A 17,926-nucleotide genomic window follows, 5' to 3' on the forward strand; every position below is an offset into this window, starting at 1 on the left:
AGTGTGGTGAGGAGGAAAGGGTTTATAATGGTATGGTTTTTTAGTGAGTGAAGAGGTAGAAAATATATTCTCAATATCCTGGATATGAAATTTCTATTTCTACCCATGGTTTACCCTTTCGTCCATAGATGAATGACATCTAATGCTTTGTAATCAGTTTGGAGGTGTGGGATTCCGAACCCTCCACTTCCATACATACCGTATTTTTTGCTCTATAAGACTCACTTCTCTCCTAAAAAGTAAGGGGAAATGTGTGTGCGTCTTATGAAGCGAATGCAGGCTGCGCAGCTATCCCAGAAGCCAAAACAGCAAGAGGAATTGCTGCTTTCACTGCGCAGTGATCCCTCTTGCTGTTCTGGCTTCTGAGATTCAGAATATTTTTTTTTCTTGTTTTCCTCCTCCAAAAACTAGGTGCGTCTTGTGGTCTGGTGCATCTTATAGAGCGAAAAATACGGGTAATTCTGGAGCCTAGTTGTGCTTTCCCCCTTCCTGTATGAAGTTTATTGAGTACTGCCAAATTTTAATTGAGTGTTTATTGAGCGCTGCCAAATTGTTTAGGTGTTATCATTCTTGGCAGCACATGAGGAAAATTTTGGGGGGGGGAAGGATAGCCATATTTACAGCAGCTATATATCCTGACCATGATCTAATTCCAAGATCTAATATCCCATCATACCTGTAAAAAATAATGGTGTAAAGTTTGCTTTCTTTGAGCTGATAAGATTTTTGCACTCCTTAATATTTTACTACCATGTGGCAGATTTTACAGCTCATCTGTTTTTGAATGATTGACTGTTCAGATGGAATAATACCCATATAAATTAAATTCCGATTTGGATTTGTTGATTTTTAATCCGGCCATTTTACCAGAATTGCTTAGTTCTTTCATTAATACAGGTATTGCAGCTTTAATAAATCAAAAAGTGCAGCAATGCTAGAGAAGAAGGAAGGGGAAGAAATGGTCTCATTTCCTCTTTCTACAACTTCTTAGTCATTCCAGCAAAGGGTATTGCTCTACGTGGTGTTGCTGTGGATTCAGCTGTATTCTGGCAAACTGCTGTAAAAATCACGGTGGGCTCTCAGTTTTGCAACAAGTTCCCTGAAACAAACCATGGAAGTCAACAATGAAACTAAAGGCAATGCATTTTGTTCTCCCTCAACAGCACATGCAGATACTGTTGTCTTGACCATTGGATCTGTTATTGGTCTCGTCCGCTCAGTCCGCCTGAGCCTGTCTTTACATTTAGGGGAAGTCTCTAACTCACTGAGGGTTAGAGAGCCATCAGTTGCTCTCACCTGGCTTAGCCAGCCAACCAAATTGGTTTTCAGATGTGGCTGCTGTCGCATGCTAACAGCTTCTAAGAGCCATAGGTGAGAGCGGAGTGCAGGGTGAGGACCAAAAGTGACAAACTACTCCAGAAGGAGCATGATGTGTCCCCACCAGAGGTATTACCGTACTGGCCTGAATATAAACCTCAGGGTTTTTTTCAAATTCCAGCTGTGAAAAGTTAAATGCAGTTTATATTCGAAACCAAGCGCTGTGTGCCCGCCTCCCGACACTACCGCCCTGAATGGGGGATGTGGGGGCTGCCAGCTCCGCCTTGGGGAGGCCGTGCTGGGAGGCGGTAGTACGGGAGGTGGGTGTGCAGTGTGCTCGGAACCGAGCACCAGCATCGGCCACCCCCCACCCCCCGTTCAGGGCAGTAGTACCAGGAGGCAGGCCGCACCTGCAAATTAGCCTTCAATTTTAAAGGTGCAGCTTATTTGTGGGTGCATCTTATATTTGAGCCAATACAGTACCTCTCCTATAACACCACACCCCCCATATATCACGATTGCATATTTCGTGATATCACACACTCGTGATATACAATCACAAAAGCATGATACCATGATTTTGTGCCACAATGCCACAGAATCACGGTTTCACAAATCATGACCACAGAATAAGGATATCTTAATCTCACGCTATGATATGAAATGTGAAAAGAATGCAAAGAATTAAAAAAATGAAAAGAATGCAAGCCGAGGGAACTGGAACAGGGGACCAGAGGAGGCTGCCTTGTAGCAAATCAGACCTCAGATTCATCTCATTCAGTCCTGCCAGCCTGACTGCAATATGCCCCTCTTGCCCCCCTCACCAGCCAAGCGGCTGCTCCAACCCTGCCAAACTGCCTTTCCCTCCTTGGGAAGCCACAAAGGTCTTCCTCCTTGAGGACCCCTGACGTCCAGAGCCAACCAGACACCCACAAAGCACTGCCGCCCAAGCTGGGGCAAGGAGACAGACAACTCTGGAGTTGCCCACTGTCAGAAACTCACCTGCCCTGGGACTTCTTGGGAGGAGGAGGTGAGGCAATGCGGAGGGCCAGATTTAAGTTTGATGTGGCCCTAAGCTACTTAAGGTAAAGGGGCCCTTTATATGTCCAGCTGTTCGACTTCCGGAGGCGGCGCGAAACGGCAATGGCGGTCCTCCTCTTGCGCTGAGGGGGAAGCTCTGCGGAATCGGGTCGTCCGCTACAGCAAAGCGGAGACCCGCACCGAAAAACCACAGGCAGCAAGAGCCTGTGGACGTGGGACTCGGCGGGTGCTGAAAGCGACCTCCAAAACGTTGAAGAGACCCCGTAAGGAGCCTCGGATCGCGGAGGGGGTTGCGGCGCTGTGAGTCGATCGCTACTCTGCAGAGTGAAGCCGCGCAGCTGCTGTCGGTGAGCACTGACCTTTTTTCCTCAAAACATTCGGAATCAGAAGCTACAACCCGTGAGTAAAGAGGGACTTTTTACAATTGGACTCTAAATTTAAGGAAATTTGGTTGAAAGCGGAGAGACGTTAAAAGGAAGTCCGTCTTCCGCTGCTATTTAAATTGCAAAGCAAAAGAGCTGGAGGAGTGGAGCTATTGTAGAGGCTTTTTAAACCATCTGATTTGAGCACCCACTGAAACTACCTTTAGACGAAGAAACGATTCATTTATTGGACTTATTTTTTATTTGAGCTGTGTTAATTTTCTCCTGTGGGAACTACAAATTTGGACTAAGAAACCCAGGTATTTGGGCTGCCTAAAGAACAGAAGAACTGTCAGTTTGCAAACTTGGCTATTGTGTATCTGGATCTGCAACACTCTGAACTTTTACAGACTTGCTACTTTGAAATACCAGTTAGCATTTGTCAGAAACAATGTTATGTTACTAATACCAACTCTGCTAAATACTAGTTTGAAGGTCCTGGGACATTAAAATTAACTTTATTGATCTTATTTGATCTGACTTCTTCCCTCAAGACATTCCAAGCCCCCTCTAGAGGATTTGGGACCAATAGCAGTGACATTATTCTGCTTTCTCGTTCCTTTCCTCCTGTTTGACTGTTTATCTCTGGGCTGCCACTTTCTCATGGGAACAACTCAGACTGACCTTGACTTTCAGATAACTTTGGAATGAGTGGCACAAGAAAAAGAGGAGCAAGAACCACACAAACAACTTTAACCTCGGCCTTACAGACACGTAGATCATCTGTACCTATCTTACCGTCGGCAGGGGAAGAAGAAACTGAGCAGCTACAATTGGAAGATATGGCCTCAGGAGCAACTGCTTCAATTCAATTCTAGAGAAAATTTACGAAAAGTTGGAATCTTTGGATAAAAGAGTAGGATCTTTGGACAAGAAAGCAGATGAACAAACAGCCAAGATTGATCAAAATACAGCCTGTTTAAATCGAATAACTGGACAGGTGGCACAGAACGTACAAGCAATTGGGCAGTTGACTGAGGACACTGTAGAAAATCGAAAATTGGCTGAGGCTACTAGTCAAAAAGTTGAAAAATTAAAACAAGAGGTAAAGCCACTCTGCAAACAGGTTGGAGAGCAACAGACATACTTATCTATGATAGAACTACGGAATCGGGAAAATAACTTAAGGATAAGGTCAATACCAGAAGTTGAAGAAGGGAATCTAACTGAATTCCTGACCAAAGAGTTTTCCAAGTTCTGGCTCATAGAGGAGAAGGATTTTAAAATTGTGTCAGCCTTCAGACTTGGAAAATTTGCAAAGAAAGACAAGCCCAGAGACTGTTTGATAACTTTGAGATCGAAGGAGGAAAGGGACAAGATTTTGGGACTACACTACGGAAAGTCACTGGACATTTTGGATAGAAGAGTTGAAATTTACAAAGATATTCCGAAACAACTGCTGGACCTTAGATCTGACTATCTTGAACTGGCCAGATTGTTGAGGAGCAACTCAATCATCTTTAGGTGGGAATTCCCTCAGGGATTATCCTTCATCTTTAGAGGGAAGAAGGTTAAAATCAAAACACTGGAAGATAGAGACAAATTTTTGACTGCCTACGGAGAGGACCTACAGAAAGGAATTGAAATACCTTTTGGGCCTGGAGCATCTGCTGTACCTTCACCCTTGGACACTGAAGACCCAGAGAAAAAGGAACCACCCCTTGAAAAATAGCAGATTCATTCAGGATGTCTCTGCAACTTCTGAGTTGGAACATAAATGGCGCCAACATTCCAGAGAAAAGGAAAAAAATATTTCATATTTTGAAAAAAGAACAATTGGACATTATCTGTTTGCAAGAAACACATGTGACTAGGCTACACAGAAAAGTGCTAATAAATAAAAGATTAGGCCAAGAATTCATATCCTCGGACCGAGTGAAGAAGAGAGGAGTGGTGATCTATGCAAAAGAGAGCCTGTCACCTAAATTCCTTTTTAATGACGAACATGGAAGAATCTTGGCAATTGAGATACAACACCAAGGAGAGAAGCTTTTGATATTAGGAATTTATGCACCAAATGAGGGGAAATCAGAATTCTACAAGAAGTTGCATGAGAGCATCCTGGACTATCTGGACTATGACAACATCATTATGATGGGAGATATGAATGGCGTGGTCTCAACCAATATGGATAAGTCTCAAAACCAAAATGTGACAGAAGATGGCAGACTACCTAAGACCTTTTTTGAATTGACTGACAATATGGACTTGATTGACATTTGGAGTACAAAGAACCCCTTGGGAAGAGAAGGAACATTCTTTTCTGAAGCCCAACTGACATGGACAAGAATCGACCAAATATGGATATCTAGAGGTCTGGCACCTAAGACCAGAAAGGTGGAAATCTGCCCAAAGACCTGCTCCGACCATAATGCGGTAAAGATGGATATGACACTATTACCAACCGGCTCCTTTAGATGGAAAATGAATGACAATCTGTTTAGAGATCAGGAGATCATTAAGAAGGCCCAAAAAGTTTTGAAGGATTATTTTGAGATAAACTTAAACACCTCGGTGGAAAAAAGAACTATCTGGGACGCAAGCAAGGCCGTGATGAGGGGATTCTTGATACAACAGAACGCTGTAAAGAAAAGGACACAAAATGAGAAAAAAGACAAGATCTTGGAGAAAATTAAAGAATTAGAGAAGAAGTTAAGATCTAATCCGAAGTCACAGCCGATTCTGAGAGAAATTAAACTCTATCAAGCACAATACTCTAAACTGATAAACCAGGAAATAGAGTGGAAAGTTAAGCTAATGAAACAAAAAACATTTGAATCTGCGAATAAATGTGGGAAACTGCTAGCTTGGCAGTTGAAGAAAAGACAAAAACTAAATACAGTCACCAATTTAGAGATTGAAGGAAGAAACATTCAGAACCCCGTGGATATTAGAAAATGCTTCCAGAGATACTTAAAAAAATTATACACACAAGGGCCGCAAGATGAGGCCGACATTAAACAATTTTTGGAAAAGAATGGATTACCAAAATTGTCACAAGAAAACAGATCAATCCTGAATTGTAAAATAACATCACAAGAGATTGAACATGCCATTCAGAACATGAAATTGGGCAAATCTCCAGGGCCAGATGGGCTGACCTCCAAGTACTATAAGACATTGAAGGACTATTTGATACAACCACTGATGGAGGTCAGCAATGAAATTATGGAGGGGAAGAAGGCGCCGGAATCGTGGAAAGAGGCCTTTATCACATTGATACCAAAATCGGAAGCTGAAAAGACACAACTTAAGAACTACCGTCCCATCTCTCTCTTAAACGTGGATTACAAAATATTTGCAGACATTTTAGCAAGTAGATTTAAAAAAGTTCTAAATGAAGTAATCCATAAGGACCAGGCAGGCTTTCTCCCAGGTAGACATTTGTTTGCTAACACAAGGAACATTATTGATATCCTGGAACTCTTGCAAACAGATATCAACATAAAAGCAGTGTTAATTTTTATAGATGCGGAGAAGGCCTTTGATAACATCTCCTGGAAATTTATGAAGGGGAACCTAGAAGGGATGGGAGTGGGACGGGGTTTTGAAAATGGGATTGACACAATTTATTCGGAACAAAAGGCCAAACTGATAGTTAACAATGTGGTTACAGAAGAGTTTAAAATTGAAAAAGGAACACGACAAGGTTGCCCTATCTCCCCATTGTTATTTATCTCAGTTCTGGAGGTGCTCTTGAATATGATTAGAGGAGACCGGTTGGTGGAAGGAACCCAGGTCGGAGTGAAACAATATAAACTCAAAGCTTTTGCAGATGACCTAGTTTTGACCCTGCAGGAGCCAGAATCTAGCACGAAAAGAGTATTACAATTAATTCAAGACTTTGGTCGGGTGGCGGGATTTAAATTAAACAAGCAGAAAACTAAGGTATTGGGGAAAAAATCTGACAGATGCAGAGTCAGAACGGTTTCAGAGAGAGACAGAGTTAAATGTGGTTAAAAAAGTAAAATACCTAGGGGTAAACATAACAGCAAAAAAATTGAGTTTATTTAAGGACAACTATGAGAAATGTTGGTCAGAAATTAAGAGAGATTTAGATAGTTGGACAAGACTGAAACTTTCCTTGTTAGGCCAAATTGCTGCTATCAAGATGAATGTATTGCCAAAAATGTTGTTTTTGTTTCAAACATTACAGATTGTGGATAAGACAGAGTGCTTTCAGAAGTGGCAGAGAGATATTTCTAAATTCGTCTGGCAGGGCAAAAGCCCAGAATTAAGTTTAAGATATTAACAGATGCGAAAGAAAGAGGGGGCTTTGCCCTGCCAGACTTAAGGCTGTACTATGAATCAGCAGCTTTCTGCTGGTTAAAAGACTGGCTACTTCTTGAAGACACTGATGTACTGGATTTGGAAGGTTTTAACAATGCTTTTGGTTGGCATGCATATTTATGGTATGACAAGGTTAAGATTAACAAGGTTTTCAAGAATCATATTGTCAGAAAAGCAGTGTTTAATGTCTGGTCAAAATACAAAGACTTACTGAAAAATAAAACTCCAAGGTGGCTTTCACCATTGGAAGCTAAGGCCCGAAAAAGACTCAATATGGAGGCCAACTGGCCAAAGTATTGGGATATACTAGAAAAAGATGGAGACAATTGGAAATTGCAGAGTATGGAGAAAATGAGAGATAAAGTGCGAGATTGGTTACATTACGCTCAGATTAAGGAAGTTTTTAAACTTGACAAAAAGTTAGGGTTCCAGGTGGAGAAATCGAAGTTGGAAACGGAATTGTTAGAGCCTAAGACTAAGGTACTTTCAAGAATGTACAACTTGCTGTTAAAATGGAACACACAAGATGAAACGGTAAAATCGCCCATGATAAAGTGGGCACAGGACATTGGGCACAATATCATGTTTGAGGACTGGGAAAGGTTGTGGACTACTGGGTTGAATTTCACTGCATGTAATGCTTTGAAAGAAAATGTAATGAAAATGATATACAGATGGTACATGACCCCAGTCAAACTTGCAAAAATATACCACTTGTCTGATAATAAGTGTTGGAAATGTAAAGAAAATGAAGGAACATTCTTTCACCTCTGGTGGACCTGCCCTAAAGTGAAGGCTTTCTGGGAAATGATATATAATGAACTGAAAAAGGTATTTAAGTATACCTTCTCTAAGAAACCAGAGGCCTTCCTTTTGGGTATTGTCGGCCAAGGGGTGGTAAAGAAGGACCGAACATTTTTTATGTACGCAACAACAGCAGCAAGGATACTTCTCGCGAAGCATTGGAAAACTCAAGATTTACCCACACTGGAAGAATGGCAGATGCAACTGATGGACTATATGCAACTGGCTGAGATGACCGTCAGAATCAGAGACCTGGGAGAGGAGACGGTAGAAAATTGGAAAAAATTTAAGATTTATTTGCAAAAATATTGTAAGCTGTATGAATGTTAAGCAGGATGCTTGATTATAAACAATTTGGCACCATTAAAATAGTTGAAGTGAAGTAGGAAGATAAGTTAAAATGTAAGAAAAAACAATTTTTTTGGATAATTATTTGGCTAAATTCAATCTTATATGGAGCATAACCAAGGTACCTAAAATTTGAGATATAACATTGAAAACTAGACAGTAAGGATGGAAGTAAGGTGATAATTTGCTGGATTAATTTTTTTAAAGTGGAAGGTAGGAGCGGGAGACGTGAGGAGGTCCTAAGAAGATAAGAAAATATGTTATGTTATGTTATGATTTTGTTTGTTTTTTGAGATTGTAACTTAAAAATTTCAATAAATATTTATTAAAAATATATATATGTCCAGCTGTTCTTTGTCAACAACAAATTGTCGCTGGGTTTTTTGTGTGTTGAATATATGCTCTATGGTAATTGATGGACCTCATAGGTATCTCAAGTCATTTGCACATCACAAAAGATGTATTTTATCAAAGTCATTGTTGAACTGAAATACAATTAAGAAGAAGTATATTCATAGTGAAATAATTATTCAGCTCTAACTTGAAATTATTTTTCATTCATATACTTAATACTGCAAACACATTGGCATTGGGCAAGAACAAAAGTTCCTTTAGGAACACAATTTACAAAGACTAATCATCTAGTCTCTAGAAACTTGCTATAACATGAAATAATGATAGGTGTAAATACGTGATGCAAACGACTCATAATGATAAATAGCTTTATTCATATGAAATTAAATGTTATAACCTGTACAATGCAACTGTAATTCATACGATGCATTTTTTAAATATACTATCAATATCACCATTGTAGTCTACACTGTTCATTGGGACAGCAGACCTTTGTACCCTGCTACACTTAGTGAGTGTAAAAGACGGTATTTCTAGTAATATGTCACATTCATAAATAATACAAATACTATACATGCCTGTACATCAAAAAATTATTTAACGGGTCTAATTATATGAATGCATCTAGCCAATACCCATTCAATTGTATAATTTTATCATGATTCATTGTTAAATTGCTGTTTGAGGGGTTGTTCTTAAAAGTCTGGAATGGATTAATCTGCTTTGCATTCCTTTCTGTGGGAAAGCACACCTTGGTTTTGGAACGCTTTGGTTTTGGAATAGACTTCTGGAAGGGATTACATTTGAGAACCAAGATACTGTACCACTATATATAGAAATGAGCAAACCAGTGATATTTTAGGGAGCAGGCTAGCAGGCAGGGCCCATTCCTTATATCACAGGAGCCTATACAACACAAAACACTGTTGCTTTATGTAGGTTTTTGTTATGTACTAAAGTTCTCACCCTGGGCCAGCAGGGGAATACTGTAGATAGTTTTCACTCAGGTCCACATATGCAAATAAGGGATTGAAAGTGACGTTCAGTGATTGGATAGTTACAGAAAATGGTTACTGTTGCGTTCTAGTGGAGCTCTATATAAGCAGGCTGGCTGAACCTTTCAGTTCAGTTCAGTTTTGTTCTGGCCTGTGAAAAAACAAGAGCTGTTTGAAGAATCGCTGTGTCGTCTGATATGTTCACCCACAACTTAACAGTTTTATTTTATTTGTTTTGTATCTTATATTTTGGAAATGTACATCCAGGTTTTTTTTCCTTTAAATTTTTTTGGGGCCCCAAGACAGTGGGACTTTAGCTATAGCTCAGGGGTCAACAACCTAAGGCCATGGGCAGGAAGCGGCCCACAGAGGTTGTTTGACCGACCCATGAGCTGCCCTAATTGAGTTGCCTGCTCACGTGCTGCGCTAAACTGCCACAGTGCAGCATGGGAACTCGCTTCCGCAGCGCTGAAAATTGCATCTGCGCAGACACAGACGCTGAAAATTGCAGGCTTGGGCGCAATCCAGCCCACAGAGGGATATCCACTGGACTGATCCAGCCCAGGCAAGATAAACCTTGCTGACCCCTGCTATGGCTTGTTTAATTTATACATAAATCCGGCACTGGAATGGTTAAACAAGATGGGCGATAGATGCCATCCATGTTGCACCTACTCCCCTTGCAGTGGAGAAAGCTTTAGAATCTATGCCACTCATCCTGACTTGAGCATATGAGTTTTTGTATAATCTCATGATAGAAGCCATGAAATACTGTCCCATGCTCATTTTTTACATCAACACTTAAATGAACTGCCAATTGACTTGTTTTGGCAGGTTTACATGCATCAAGCAATCTGACTACTAGTGGTAAATTTTTGCTTTTGCTGTCACGGATGACATTTAGTAGCCAGGGGATTGGATCAGTTGTGTTGTAGGAAGAAATAAATGTGTTAAGCCTTGCAGTAAAGATTGCTGTAAATATTTTAGCATCTTGATTTAAAAAGCCTATTGGCCTATATAAGTGGTTCGCAACTGGTTCGCAGTGGGTCTGCGTAACCCACCAAGGGGGTCTGTGGCACCATTCACGTAACAAAAACTACTACAGAGATATCTAAATGTTCAAAAGTTGGGGGTCCATGGCTTGGCTTTTGAAAAACAGGAGGTCCATAGTACTTAGTGAATTGGGAACCACTAGTCTATATGATTTACCAACTCAGGATGACAAGCTAGCAGTGACTTACGGTAATAATGTACAGTGGTACCTCAGGTTAAGAACTTTATTCGTTCTGGACGTCCGTTCTTAACCTGAAACTGTTCTTAACCTGAGGTACCACTTTAGCTAATGGGGCCTCCTGCTGCCACCGCAGGATTTCTGTTCTCATCCTGAAGCAAAGTTCTTAATCTGAGGTACTATTTCTGGGTTAGTGGAGTCTGTAACCTGAAGCACCTGTAACCTGAAGCATCTATAACCCAAGGTACCACTGTACAGCTGCTTTTTCTCCAAGAATGAAATTTTAGTATTCTTTTGGTGAGTAAGTGTGCTTATTGCAGTGTGTGGCTTGACCCTAAGACAGCAGAAGGGACCTACTGCCCCCAGGATAACAGGTGAAGAGGATGTTACTTTCAGGCTATGGCGTGTACTGAAAGTGGGAGTTTGTCCCTTTCAGCATTTTGGGTTTTTCCCTTTTAAGCATAACTGGTAGAGGACTGGTTGCCCCCATCCTCCTCCCCACCGCAGCATGTCATTACTGAAATGGAGCATCCAGCTTGATATAATAAAAATGTGGGGTTAGTATTTACAGCCCAACTCCCCATCAAGTGATCCAGTATCCCCTAGGTTAATTATCGGACAGAGAAGAAAGAGTAGAGGCAGGAAGCAGTCAAAGCAAGGCAGATCTTTAAAGTCTGTTGCAAAAGAGTTCCTCTCCCTCCCCGCCTTGCAAGGAGGTAAGGACCTAGATGTGTGTACAGTGGTACCTTGGTTCTCGAACATAATCCGTTCCGGAAGACCGTTCGAGTTCTGAAATATTCAAAAACTGAGGCGCAAAGCGCTGGCTGAAAATGCGAAAATTGAAAAACACACAGCAGAAGCCAATCGACTTACAAGGCACGTTCAAAATGGAAGCATTTGCTTCCGGGTTTTCATCGTTCGGGTTTCAAACATTCATCAACAGAGACATCCGAGAACCGAGGTACCACTGTAACAACTTTTAAATTGCCCAGCCCCTTAGTCAAAGATCATCCAAAAGCATCAAACAGAAAGAGACATGTTGTCACTGGAGAATATTTCTGACCCCCTTCTCCCAGAAATTGGCATATCTTAAGAGTACTGGAACAAAGGACTCAGAGACAATTGACCATGAGTGGCCACTGTAATGGGAAATGCTGTTGCCAGAGAGGAGGGAGGAGGAGCTCAGTTGGAACAACGTCATTACTTCATTATCAGGGCATACTGCATTCTTGTCTCTCGCTATTATGAATGGATAAACTCATTAAAAAGGACTCTCTACTTTGTTTTCTCTACTTCTTGATGCCAAGGGGTGGGGGTGGGGGTGGGGAGGAGAATTCCCGAGCCTGACAGTGTGACCTGTCTCCTGTCTGTCAAGACACCTGATAGAGTTTGCTGATTGCCTTATTCTGGACAGTCTAGGCCATTATTTGGAAATGGTAATACCTCAGTTCTTGAGTCTATTGTTATAGACCTCCCCTATTCATGAGAGATGTTTTATGTATTTGGAGGAGTTCGCAAATGAAAAGAACTGTTGAGAAAGGTTTTTCCAATATACTTCCTTCTACAGCAGAGAACATCTTTGGGGACATGAAGAGAGTCAAGATGAGCTTCAGAATTGCCCTGTGAACCCAAAAGTCATTTTATTTTCAGGGGAAAATTTTTTGAAGGGTGAAGGATTGGTTTTCTGTGGAGCATATGTCCGCTATGTGTGCACCTTAAAATTTGTGTCACAAGCTCTATTTGTTCTGTTGGTCTCGGCTAGATTAAAAACAGCCATTGTAGAGCTTTCAATTCAGTCGCCCTCAATTTTCCCTGCTAAAGTCCAGCAAGACATTGCACCTATCCGTTTTCAGACTGCCGACTATCAGCCATCATGCATGCAGGGGGAACAATGTGACTGGTTATTAAAAAAATATTTATTTTTTTAAAGATTGTTTTTCTTATCACACCTGGGAAAACAGGATGATTTCCTTGTGTACACCCCGAACATCTCTCTTCCTCCCTTATTTTCTTTCCTCTTAGTAGTTTCCAACTTGTTTTTCAAATTGGTGGCCATTTTGTGAACCTCTGCCACTTCACATTCTCAACTACTTGGCTCGCCATCACTAACATTAGTATTTCATTAATTACAGTGGTACCTCGGGTTTACAGACACTTCAGGTTACAGATGCTTCAGGTTACAGACTCCACTAACCCAGAAACAGTACCTCGGGTTACTGAAACTTTGCTTCAGGATGAGAATAGAAATCGTGCGGCGGCACAGCAGCAGCAGGAGGCTACATTACGGTAGCTAAAGTGGTGCTTCAGGTTAAGAACAGTTTCAGGTTAAGAACGGACCACCAGAACAAATTAAGTTCTTAACCCGAGGTACCACTGTACTTTATGCTGAAATCCGTGTCTTTATCCTACTTTTAAGTAAATTTTAACCCTGTTTATCCAAAAGTTCCCTGTCACAGTTAGCATTGAGGGAGCTATTTTAGGCCCAACCTGAGGTAAATGATTGGCGAGCTTCCTCTGTAGTGATGAGGACATCATCCCTGTTACAACACCTGTATTACTTACAAAAATGACCATGAAAGACAATTGTAAAACAATCTTAAAATGCTTGCCGTTAATATACAAAATAAATGTTTTTCACCTTCACTGTTGGGTTGCTAGTTTTATGGGGGTTTTTTCACTTAAGAGTAAACCTGCTTAAATTAATGGACCTACTTTAGTCATGCCCATTAAATTCAATCGGTCTACTCTGAGTAGGTCTAACATAGACTGCAGCCTTTTGATTAACCTTAAGTTTTTTATTTTTTTAGCTGTTTTAATTGATCATTTTTATATTTTTAATACACCACTTAAGAGGCTTTACTACAATTAATCAGTATTTACATTTTGTTAAATAAAATGAAATGGAAAAAAAATACCATTCAGTTGGCTGTGCACATTCTGCAATACTTTGCTCCTTGAGGTTCAGACAGCTATTCTTCTGTGCCCGTTTGGGGTTAGTGAAGATTTTTCTATTTATGCAGACTCTTGCTACACCAAGTAAGAAAGGGGTCTGTGTTGAGGATTGGTTTATCTGACACTCTTTCCTTTGTTTGCTTGGGGAGTTGGATTTATATAATATTTATTTTTTTATTATTTGTTTACCATTTAATACCCTACCTTTCCTCCAAGGAGCTTATGGTAGCATGCACACTTCTCATTTCCTCATCCTCACCACAACCCTGTGAGACAGGTGAGGCAGAGAGATAATCAATGATCCAGTGAACTTCATGGCTGAGTAGAAATTTGAACCCTGGTCTCCCAAGGTCCCAGTCCAACACTTGAAGCACTACACCACACATTTTGATGATATTTGAGAAAGTGATTTTAGATATAAGATTTAGATGTAACATACCATAAGCATATTTTATATGATGGCTCCTGAGATCAAAGGACAGTTTTATGTCTATGTTTGGATACAACTGGGTGCCATTTTGAATCAAGACTAAATCTTCCAAAACTGCAATGATTTTAACAAATTTTTGCATGATGATTCTTGAGATCAAATAGCAGGGTTTTCTTGGTCTATATTTAGATACAACTGGATGCCGTTTTGAATCAAGATAGTGGACTGAACCTGTCTAAACTGCATGGATTTTAACCACTGTATTCAAAACTGTACTGATTTTGTTGTTATTTATTTGACTATTAGCAATGCTGGATAAGAGGCTGTTGGTTCTTAAAGATAAAGCAAATGGCAAAGGAAACATCCCATAAGTGTGGAACTACCACTAAGAAGGCCCTCCCAGGAGTGCCCATGCATTGAACTTCAGCAGAAGATGTAACTGCAAATAGGGCCTGTTTTGCAAATCTCAGTTCCCGGATTGGTATGGAAGGAGGCATTCTTTCATATATCTGAAGGATACGAAAGTGATCTTGCTACTCATCACTGCTCAAGAGTGAAATTTAGGGGTAAGAAGCAATATTTTTATTACATTGCTGTTATAAGAAAAAAAATGCTCATTTTCCCTTATGGGGTATCCTAGAGCCCATATAGAGTCCTTAGGAGAAAATAACAGAGGACAACCAGAGTATATTGAGAAGCAAAGTAGCTAGTAAGCCTGATCTTTATTAAACGGTTGCAACAGGGTCCCCACTCACCATATGCAGGAGGGAGGAGAACCCTGAACAATGGTGTGCAAACCCTTACATAGACTTTTGAAATTATTCACCCTGTAGCTCAAGACCACCCCCCAAAACATCATACTACATCACAGGAGGCAGTCTACAGCAGAAATCCTATCTGCCAGGATACCTGTTAATGGATTTACCTGGACAGCCCGGCCATTCTTTTGTGATGATAAATATTTAATTCCTGAGTCCTGGTCACAGTGTCACCCTATTCATACACAAATGTGCCCTTAAGGCAGGATTTGTGAGCACAGAGACAATGGGGAGGCTTTTCCTATTTCCATCCAAACTGCAGAGGAATATTTGATGTCACTGAAAGACTCAAAATGGCTTTAGGACTGTTTTCCTGCAGTTTATATATTTATGTATGTGTTTGCCTGGTACATTTATGAACATTTATTTTATATCTTAGACCTTATAATTCTCATAACAATTATAATAGTGTTTCTCAAGTCTAAATCATCTTGACATGGTGATTCATTGATTTATTGTCACATGGATTTGGCTGCCATCAGTTTCGTACACTTTAACTGCAAGTTTTACAATTACATGAGGAATCAAAGCATAAATTGTAAAGCCCATGACCACTTGCACAGGATTTGCAACCCACTTGCAGGTTGTGACCCACAGGCTGGGAAATGCCAATTTGTAAAACATTTAGCGCAAGCTGTCCTCAGGCTTTCCCTGCCTGTTTCTGCATGCTTGAAATCTCTGAATTTGTTTTATGTACAGATTATTATTAGAAGGACAGGAGGAGGAGCCTACACTGAAAAAATATGAAGAAATTAATGGGCATTTAACAGATTGGCTGCAATATTTTCAAATACATCAAAGATTAATCATTGATAAGAAAGCAGGACTTGCAAAAGAAACATCAAAATTTGAAAAAGAATTGATACAAAGTAAAGGAAAATATATCTCGTGGGTATACGACCTCCTATTAGAATGGGAGGTAAAGGAAGAACAAGTGAAAATCGTAATGGTGAGATGGGCACAAGATCTGGGCTATAATATTTACATGGAACAATGGGAAAAATTATGGCGGGAAGACGCAAAATTAATGGCCTGTTATAATCTCAAGAAAAACACAATGAAGATGATGTACAGATGGCACCAAACTCCAGAAAAACTTGCTAAAATGTATAAGAATAGTTCACATATATGTTGGAGATGTAACAGAGAAATTGGTCTTATTTGCATACGTGGTTTAAGTGTACAGACATTTGTGTATTTTGGAATAATATATATGAAGAACTTTAAAAACTATTTAAATTTACATTTAAAAAAGGCCAGAAATATTTTTATTAAGCATCCTGCTAAAAGAAATAGGGAAATCAAAAAGAACATTGTTTATGTACGGGATAACGGCAGCCAAAATTTTAGTAGCAAGAAATTGGAAAAATACAACAATACCCAATACGGCAAACTGGCAAAACCTAATGGTAGAATATCTGCAGCTAGCGAAGGTGACAGGAAGGATAAGAGGCCAACCAAAACAAAAAGTCTACAACGAGTGGAGAATCTTTAAAGAATACTTTAAAAACTATGGTATAAAAGGAAACATCTTGGCAGAACTAGACTGATCCTTGTATTGTATAAATATAAGATAGTAGGGAGATAAAAAGACTATATAAGAAATATGCAACTGTGCGGTATAAGGTAATTGATAGATAAAGTACAGTTAGATTAATTGGAAGACATTTTTAATTTCTTTCTTTATAAGTTTTATAATTGATTTCAGTATCAGGAGTATAAATGACGTTAGTTATACTAATTTTGTTGTTTCTTATATTGTGGTTGTTTGTTTGATTTCTTCATTATTTGTTTGTTTGATTACAGTAGGTTTGTTTATTTGTTCGTTTGTCTGTTTTCCCATAAATGTATTAATTTTAAATTAATAAAGATATACTTTTAAAAAGTATTACTGTATATTAGGTTTTAGGGTTTTTTATTTTAATGACAGCTTGTTTAGACTGTACACCACTTTAAACATTTCTTAAATCAAGTTGTATATTTATTGATTTATTGGTTTTAGGCAGTGTTTTCATTTTCAGGATGTATTATTTTGTTTCACAGTATGCCACTTAAGAAATTTTTGAAATGTTAAGCAGTATATTTATTTAGTTCACTTTTGGAGATATGGCATCCCTGTTAAAACGCTTTTAAATAAATAAAAAGTTGAGCTTCTGGGAGAAAACGCAGGATTTCAGTATAAGGTGGGGAAGGCAAACAAAAAAGTAGTTGCAATATAGCTTATATTATTACACTGCTAGGAAAATTCATTGGAGAGCGCATGGCTCTCTTTTGGGCGCCAGTCAGTGCTTAGAAAAATAAAAATTTTATGTGACATGTCTGTGCATGCGCAGGGACCACCGTTCTATTTTCTCTTCTCCAGCATAACTCCATTCAAGGCCGCGCCCACTCCTATTTATATATATGCAAATATTAACTTATAGACGCACATCCATGGCGACCAAGCAGCATCCGAAGAGGAGGCGGGATTAAAGCCGACACATCCGCCCCTGCGTTTAAGTTGTTGCCCATCTTTTAAAACCTGTGCCTATAGAGGAGGGTATTTCTGCGCCTGCGCTTTGTCATCCCTCTCCTGCTATCCGTAGCCCCTCCGTGGGCAGTTATCCTCTGTACGTCCCATGCACAGAGAGCGTATGCGCTTGCGCGAGAGAATTATTTCGCTACCTGATAGGGAGGAGGGAGCTACAGTACATCCTTACGTTCTTTTCTATGATGGTGGGGAGAAGAGTAAAGGCGCCTGCGCAGTAAGCTCGGTTTCCTCTCACCCGTTGGGGGAAAAGCAACATTGGAGCTTCTGCGCATGTGCCTTGGACTCACCCGTGTTCTCTAGGCGCAGGGACGCGTCTGCGCTTGCGCAGCCACTCACACACGCGCACAGGAGTAAGCGAGGGGGCGGGAGGAAGAAAAAGTCCCCAGTGCGCATG

General features: G+C 40.1%; 1 long non-coding RNA gene across 1 annotated transcript; it reads right to left on the reverse strand.

The window, feature by feature from the left end:
• Positions 1-715: 715 nt before the first annotated feature.
• On the reverse strand, positions 716-17,870 carry LOC309361856. Its single transcript, XR_014164669.1, has 3 exons — positions 17,432-17,870; positions 13,959-14,020; positions 716-1,099 (listed from the first exon to the last, which is right to left on the reverse strand). It is a non-coding gene; the product is annotated as an uncharacterized lncRNA (long non-coding RNA).
• Between the last annotated feature and the right edge of the window lie 56 nt (positions 17,871-17,926).

This window comes from Podarcis melisellensis (genome assembly GCF_964234715.1).
Source record: "Podarcis melisellensis genome assembly, chromosome: Z".
NCBI classification, from domain to species: domain Eukaryota; kingdom Metazoa; phylum Chordata; class Lepidosauria; order Squamata; family Lacertidae; genus Podarcis; species Podarcis melisellensis.